Genomic DNA, 9645 nt, shown 5'->3' with positions numbered 1-9645 from the left:
TTTACTGTCTGGAGGAACAACATGATCACCAACAGGCTTTACTGTCTGGAGGAACAACATGATCACCAACAGGCTTTACTGTCTGGAGGAACAACATGATCACCAACAGGCTTTACTGTCTGGAGGAACAACATGATCACCAACAGGCTTTACTGTCTGGAGGAACAACATGATCACCAACAGGCTTTACTGTCTGGAGGAACAACATGATCACCAACAGGCTTTACTGTCTGGAGGAACAACATGATCACCAACAGGCTGAACTGTCTGGAGGAACAACATGATCACCAACAGGCTTTACTGTCTGGAGGAACAACATGATCACCAACAGGCTTTACTGTCTGGAGGAACAACATGATCACCAACAGGCTTTACTGTCTGGAGGAACAACATGATCACCAACAGGCTGTACTGTCTGGAGGAACAACATGATCACCAACAGGCTTTACTGTCTGGAGGAACAACATGATCACCAACAGGCTGAACTGTCTGGAGGAACAACAGCCTGAACTATCTGGAGGAACAACAGGCTGAACTGTCTGGAGAAACAACAGCCTGAACTATCTGGAGGAACAACAGCCTGAACTGTCTGGAGGAACAACAGGCGGAACTGTCTGGAGGAACAACAGGCTGAACTGTCTGGAGGAACAACGGGCTGTACTGTCTGGAGGAACAGCAGGCTGTACTGTCTGGAGGAACAACAGGGTGAACTGTCTGGAGGAACAACATGATCACCAACAGGCTTTACTGTCTGGAGGAACAACATGATCACCAACAGGCTTTACTGTCTGGAGGAACAACATGATCACCAACAGGCTTTACTGTCTGGAGGAACAACATGATCACCAACAGGCTGAACTGTCTGGAGGAACAACATGATCACCAACAGGCTTTATTGTCTGGAGGAACAACATGATCACCAACAGGCTTTACTGTCTGGAGGAACAACATGATCACCAGCAGGCTTTACTGTCTGGAGGAACAACATGATCACCAACAGGCTTTACTGTCTGGAGGAACAACATGATCACCAACAGGCTTTACTGTCTGGAGGAACAACATGATCACCAACAGGCTTTACTGTCTGGAGGAACAACATGATCACCAACAGGCTTTACTGTCTGGAGGAACAACATGATCACCAACAGGCTTTACTGTCTGGAGGAACAACAGCCTGAACTATCTGGAGGAACAACATGATCACCAACAGGCTTTACTGTCTGGAGGAACAACATGATCACCAACAGGCTTTACTGTCTGGAGGAACAACATGATCACCAACAGGCTTTACTGTCTGGAGGAACAACATGATCACCAACAGGCTTTACTGTCTGGAGGAACAACATGATCACCAACAGGCTTTACTGTCTGGAGGAACAACATGATCACCAACAGGCTTTACTGTCTGGAGGAACAACATGATCACCAACAGGCTTTACTGTCTGGAGGAACAACATGATCACCAACAGGCTTTACTGTCTGGAGGAACAACATGATCACCAACAGGCTTTACTGTCTGGAGGAACAACATGATCACCAACAGGCTTTACTGTCTGGAGGAACAACATGATCACCAACAGGCTTTACTGTCTGGAGGAACAACATGATCACCAACAGGCTGAACTGTCTGGAGGAACAACATGATCACCAACAGGCTTTACTGTCTGGAGGAACAACATGATCACCAACAGGCTTTACTGTCTGGAGGAACAACATGATCACCAACAGGCTTTACTGTCTGGAGGAACAACATGATCACCAACAGGCTGTACTGTCTGGAGGAACAACATGATCACCAACAGGCTTTACTGTCTGGAGGAACAACATGATCACCAACAGGCTGAACTGTCTGGAGGAACAACAGCCTGAACTATCTGGAGGAACAACAGGCTGAACTGTCTGGAGAAACAACAGCCTGAACTATCTGGAGGAACAACAGCCTGAACTGTCTGGAGGAACAACAGGCGGAACTGTCTGGAGGAACAACAGGCTGAACTGTCTGGAGGAACAACGGGCTGTACTGTCTGGAGGAACAGCAGGCTGTACTGTCTGGAGGAACAACAGGGTGAACTGTCTGGAGGAACAACATGATCACCAACAGGCTGAACTGTCTGGAGGAACAACAGCCTGAACTGTCTGGAGGAACAACAGGCTGTACTGTCTGGAGGAACAACAGGCTGAACTGTCTGGAGGAACAACAGGCTGAACTGTCTGGAGGAACAACAGGCTGAACTGTCTGGAGGAACAACGGGCTGTACTGTCTGGAGGAGCAACATACTGAACTGTCTGGAGGAACAACATGATCACCAACAGGCTGTACTGTCTGGAGGAACAACAGGCTGTACTGTCTGGAGGAACAACATGATCACCAACAGGCTGAACTGTCTGGAGGAACAGCAGGCTGTACTGTCTGGATGAACAACATGATCACCAACAGGCTGAACTGTCTGGAGGAACAACAGCCTGAACTGTCTGGAGGAACAACAGGCTGTACTGTCTGGAGGAACAACATGCTGAACTGTCTGGAGGAACAACAGCCTGAACTGTCTGGAGGAACAACATGCTGAACTGTCTGGAGGAACAACAGGCTGTACTGTCTGGAGGAACAACAGGCTGTACTGTCTGGAGGAACAACAGGCTGTACTGTCTGGAGGAACAACATGCTGAACTGTCTGGAGGAACAACAGGCTGTACTGTCTGGAGGAACAACATGCTGAACTGTCTGGAGGAACAACAGGCTGTACTGTCTGGAGGAACAACATGATCACCAACAGGTTGAACTGTCTGGAGGAACAACAGGCTTAACTGTCTGGAGGAACATGGATGGAGCACTAACTACAGCCGTCTAGGGCAGCTAGCACCGTATAGGCTATAGAGAACTAACTACAGCTAGAACCGTATAGGCTATAGAGAACTAACTACAGCTAGCACCATATAGGCTCTAGAGCACTAACTACAGCTGTCCAGGGCAGCTAGCACCGTATAGGCTATAGAGCACTAACTACGGCTGCCCAGGGCAGCTAGCACCGTATAGGCTATAGAGAACTAACTATGGCCGCCAAAATCATGAACCATTCCTTTAACTAACATATTCCTCTTAATTCTACATTTTCATTATGAAGTTATAATTACTTACATTTGCTTGCATCCTAGTATTTTTGTCAGTCAACTTTGCTGAAACAAGTCTCAAGCCTTGGATTGCAGAGCGTCATGGGAGTTTTGTGAACCACTCGATATGATTGGTCAACCAATCAATCAATCAAACGTATTTATATAGCCCTTTTTACATCAGCCGATGACACCAAGTGCTTATACAGAAACCCAACCTAAAACTCCAAACAGCAAGCAATGCAGATGTAGAAGCACGGTGGCTAGGAAAAAACTCCCTAGAAAGTTCAGAACCTAGGAAGAAACCTAGAGAGGAACCAGGCTCTGAGGGGTGGCCATTCCTCTTCTGGCTGTGCCGGGTGGAGATTATAACAGAGCATGGCCAAGATGTTCAAATGTTCATAGATGACCAGCATGGTCAAATAATAATAATCATAGTGGTTGTCGAGGGTACAAAAGGACAAAGCCTCAGGAGTAAATGTCAGTTGGCTTTTCATAGCAGATTATTCAGAGTTAGAGACAGCAGGTGCGGTATAATGAGAGAGAGTCGAAAACAGCAGGTCTGGGACAGGTAGCACGTCTGGTGAGCAGGTCAGGGTTCCATAGCCGCAGGCAGAACAGTTGAAACTGGAGCAGCAGCACGGCCAGGTGGACTGGGGACAGCAAGGAGTCATCCGGCCAGGTAATCCTGAGGTATGGTCCTTGGGCTCAGAAAAAGAGAGAAAGAGAGAAAGAGAGAGAGAGTATTAGAGAGAGCATACTTAAATTCACACAGGACACCGGATAGGACAGGAGAAGTACTCCAGATATAACAGACTGACCCTAGCCCCCCGACACATAAACTATTGCGGCATAAATACTGGTGGCTGAGACAGGAGGGGTTGGGAGACACTGTGGCCCCGTCTGACGATACTCCCGGAAAGGGCCAAAAAGACAGGATATATCCCCACCCACTTTGCCAAAGCACAGCCCTCACACCACTAGAGGGATATCTTCAAACCACCAACTTACCATCCTGAGACAAGGCCGAGTATAGCCCACGGAGATCTCCCCCACGGCACGAACCCGAGGGGGGCCAACGCAGACAGGAAGATCATGTCAGTGACTCAACCCACTCAGGTGACGAACGGAAGAGCCCCAGTAAACCAGTGACTCAGCCCTCCTAGGGACGGCATGGAAGAGCCCCAGTAAGCCAGTGACTCAGCCCTCCGAGGGACGGCATGGAAGAACACCAGTAAACCAGTGACTCAGCCCCTGTAATAGGGTTAGAGGCAGAGAATCCCAGTGGAGAAAGAGGGGAACCGGCCAGGCAGAGACAGCAAGGGCGGGTTCGTTGCTCCAGAGACTTTCCATTCACCTTCCCACTCCTGGGCCAGACTACACTCAATCATATGACCCACTGAAGAGATGAGTCTACAGTAAAGACTTAAAGGTTGAGACCGAGTTTGCGTCTCTCACATGGATAGGCAGGTCATTCCTGCCTCCCTTATCTCACCTCATTTGCTCACATCGTATATAGACTTGTTTATACTGTATTATTGACTGTATGTTTGTTTATCCCATGTGTAACTCTGTGTCGTTGTACGTGTCGAACTGCTTTGCTTTATCTTGGCCAGGTCTCAATTGTAAATGAGAACTTGTTCTCAACTTGGTTAAATAAAGGTGAAATAAAAAAATAAAAAAACATTCCATAAAAATGGAGCTCTATAGGAGAAAGCCCTGCCTCCAGCTGTTTGCTTAGAAATTCTAGGGACAATTAGGAGGCCTGCGTCTTGTGACCGTAGCGTACGTGTAGGTATGTACGGCAGGACCAAATCAGAGAGATAGGTAGGAGCAAGCCCATGTAATGCTTTGTAGGTTAGCAGTAAAACCTTGAAATCAGCCCTTGCTTTGACAGGAAGCCAGTGTAGGGAGGCTAGCACTGGAATAATATGATCAAATGTTTTGGTTCTAGTCAGGATTCTAGCAGCCGTATTTAGCACTAACTGAAGTGTATTTAGTGCTTTATCCGGGTAGCCAGAAAGTAGAGCATTGCAGTAGTCTAACCTAGAAGTGACAAAAGCATGGATTAATTTTTCTGCATCATTTTTAGAAAAAAAGTTTCTGATTTTTGCAAATCAAATCAAATCCAATTTTATTTGTCACATACACATGGTTAGCAGCTTCCTGTTTTAGTCTCTGTCTATAGGCTGGAAGCAACAAAATGGAGTAGTGGTCAGCTTTTCCGAGTGTAGTGTAGCAATCAAGGGGGGGGGGGACAGTCGAGCAGATCTTGAACCAGCAACTCTGTCTGCCATAAAGGAATGGACAATCGGCTTCCCTTCAGTTGAATGAAAATCTATTATCGACCTTGACAACAAAGCTCTTTTCTCTTTCCTTCTCCCAAATCAAATGGACGTGCAGTGGGGACTACATCAGTCGATGTATATACATATATATATATATGTAACTATATATACATAGTTCCCAGAAGAAATCATCTTTCTGTCAGATCTGACTGTCAGTTGGCATCACTGAGGCTTGGAATACGGCATAGTAGAATGCTCATAACCTCAGACCTTCGAGACAGAGTGTTATTCCCCGGTGTGTGTGTGTGTGTGTGTGTGTGTGTCTGAGTCTGAGACAACATGGAATTTACCAGAATGTCCCTCAATATGGTCATCCGTGTGTCATTTTACCGTTAGCACTGCGCAGAATACACAGAGAACAGCTTGGTTAGGGAAAAGGATAAACGTTAGCACTTCAGGGAATTGACATCATGTATTTGATATATCCACAGCTTCTGAAGGCTACTGGTTATTGGAATGAAAGTGGTTGGCTTGTTTTCCCTCTGCAATGTGTGTGTGTGTGCTACAACAACAGTGGCAATATACAAAAAGTGTTACTCATATAGTAGCAATATATAGCAGTAATATATAGTAGTAATATATAGTAGTATCAAATAGTAGTACTATATAGTAGTAATATATAGTAGTAATATATAGTAGTAATATAAAGTAGTAATATATAGTAGTAATATATAGTAGTAATATAAAGTAGTAATATATAGTAGTAATAAATAGTAGTACTATATAGTAGTAATATATAGTAGTAATATATAGTAGTAATATATAGTAGTAATATATAGTAGTATCAAATAGTAGTAATATATAGTAGTAATATATAGTAGTAATATATAGTAGTATCAAATAGTAGTACTATATAGTAGTAATATATAGTAGTAATATATAGTAGTATCAAATAGTAGTACTATATAGTAGTAATATATAGTAGTAATATATAGAAGTAATATATAGTAGTATCATATAGTAGTAATATATAGTAGTATCATATAGTAGTAATATATAGTAGCAATATATAGTAGTAATATATAGTAGTATCAAATAGTAGTACTATATAGTAGTAATATATAGTAGTAATATATAGTAGTAATATATAGTAGTATTATATAGTAGTAATATATAGTAGTATCATATAGTAGTAATATATAGTAGTAATATATAGTAGTAATATAAAGTAGTATCATATGTAGTAATATATAGTAGTAATATATAGTAGTAATATATAGTAGTATCAAATAGTAGTACTATATAGTAGTAATATATAGTAGTAATATATAGTAGTAATATATAGTAGTATCATATAGTAGTAATATATAGTAGTAATATATAGTAGTAATATAAAGTAGTAATATATAGTAGTAATAAATAGTAGTAATATATAGTAGAAATATATAGTAGTAATATATAGTAGTAATAAATAGTAGTAATATATAGTAGTAATATATAGTAGTATCAAATAGTAGTACTATATAGTAGTAATATATAGTAGTAATATAAAGTAGTAATATATAGTAGTAATATAAAGTAGTATCATATAGTAGTAATATATAGTAGTAATATATAGTAGTAATATAAAGTAGTAATATATAGTAGTAATATATAGTAGTATCAAATAGTAGTACTGTATAGTAGTAATATATAGTAGTAATATATAGTAGTAATATATAGTAGTATCATATAGTAGTAATATATAGTAGTAATATATAGTAGTAATATAAAGTAGTATCATATAGTAGTAATATATAGTAGTAATATAAAGTAGTAATATATAGTAGTATCAAATAGTAGTACTATATAGTAGTAATATATAGTAGTAATATATAGTAGTAATATATAGTAGTAATATATAGTAGTAATATATAGTAGTAATATAAAGTAGTAATATATAGTAGTATCAAATAGTAGTAATATATAGTAGTAATATATAGTAGTAATATATAGTAGTAATATATAGTAGTATCAAATAGTAGTACTATATAGTAGTAATATATAGTAGTAATATATAGTAGTAATATATAGTAGTAATATATAGTAGTATCAAATAGTAGTACTATATAGTAGTAATATATAGTAGTAATATATAGTAGTAATATATAGTAGTATCATATAGTAGTAATATATAGTAGTAATATATAGTAGTAATATAAAGTAGTAATATATAGTAGTATTATATAGTAGTACTATATAGTAGTAATATAAAGTAGTAATATATAGTAGTAATATATAGTAGTAATATAAAGTAGTAATATATAGTAGTAATATATAGTAGTAATATAAAGTAGTAATATATAGTAGTAATAAATAGGAGTACTATATAGTAGTAATATATAGTATTAATATATAGTAGAAATAAATAGTAGTAATATATAGTAGTAATATATAGTAGTAATAAATAGTAGTACTATATAGTAGTAATATATAGTACTAATATATAGTAGTAATATATAGTAGTAATAAATAGTAGTAATATAAAGTAGTAATATATAGTAGTAATAAATAGTAGTACTATATAGTAGTAATATATAGTAGTAATATATAGTAGTAATATATAGTAGTAATATATAGTAGTAATATAAAGTAGTAATATATAGTAGTAATAAATAGTAGTACTATATAGTAGTAATATATAGTAATAATATATAGTAGTAATATATAGTAGTATCAAATAGTAGTACTATATAGTAGTAATATATAGTAGTAATATATAGTAGTAATATATAGTAGTAATATATAGTAGTAATATATAGTAGTAATATAAAGTAGTATCATATAGTAGTAATATATAGTAGTAATATGAAGTAGTAATATATAGTAGTATCAAATAGTAGTACTATATAGTAGTAATATATAGTAGTAATATATAGTAGTAATATATAGTAGTAATATATAGTAGTATCAAATAGTAGTACTATATAGTAGTAATATATAGTAGTAATATATAGTAGTAATATATAGTAGTAATATATAGTAGTAATATATAGTAGTATCAAATAGTAGTACTATATAGTAGTAATATATAGTAGTAATATATAGTAGTAATATATAGTAGTACTAAATAGTAGTAATATATAGTAGTAATATATAGTAGTAATATATAGTAGTAATATATAGTAGTAATATAAAGTAGTAATATATAGTAGTAATATACAGTAGTAATATAAAGTAGTATCATATAGTAGTAATATATAGTAGTAATATATAGTAGTAATATAAAGTAGTAATATATAGTAGTAATATATAGTAGTATCAAATAGTAGTACTATATAGTAGTAATATATAGTAGTAATATATAGTAGTAATATATAGTAGTATCATATAGTAGTAATATATAGTAGTAATATATAGTAGTAATATAAAGTAGTATCATATAGTAGTAATATATAGTAGTAATATAAAGTAGTAATATATAGTAGTATCAAATAGTAGTACTATATAGTAGTAATATATAGTAGTAATATATAGTAGTAATATATAGTAGTAATATATAGTAGTATCAAATAGTAGTACTATATAGTAGTAATATATAGTAGTAATATATAGTAGTAATATATAGTAGTAATATATAGTAGTACTATATAGTAGTAATATATAGTAGTAATATATAGTAGTAATATATAGTAGTATCATATAGTAGTAATATATAGTAGTAATATATAGTAGTAATATAAAGTAGTAATATATAGTAGTATTATATAGTAGTACTATATAGTAGTAATATAAAGTAGTAATATATAGTAGTAATATAAAGTAGTAATATATAGTAGTAATATATAGCAGTAATATATAGTAGTAATATAAAGTAGTAATATACAGTAGTAATAAATAGGAGTACTATATAGTAGTAATATATAGTATTAATATATAGTAGTAATAAATAGTAGTAATATATAGTAGTAATATATAGTAGTAATAAATAGTAGTAATATAAAGTAGTAATATATAGTAGTAATAAATAGTAGTAATATATAGTAGTAATATATAGTAGTAATATATAGTAGTAATATATAGTAGTAATATATAGTAGTAATATAAAGTAGTAATATATAGTAGTAATAAATAGTAGTACTATATAGTAGTAATATATAGTAATAATATATAGTAGTAATATATAGTAGTAATAAATAGTAGTAATATATAGTAGTAATATAAATTAGTAATATATAGTAGTAATATGTAGTCGTAATATAAAGTAGTA

The sequence above is a fragment of the Oncorhynchus mykiss genome, chromosome 21, assembly GCF_013265735.2.
Source record: "Oncorhynchus mykiss isolate Arlee chromosome 21, USDA_OmykA_1.1, whole genome shotgun sequence".
Lineage (NCBI taxonomy): Eukaryota > Metazoa > Chordata > Actinopteri > Salmoniformes > Salmonidae > Oncorhynchus > Oncorhynchus mykiss.
Note: the sequence above shows the minus strand (reverse complement) of the source record.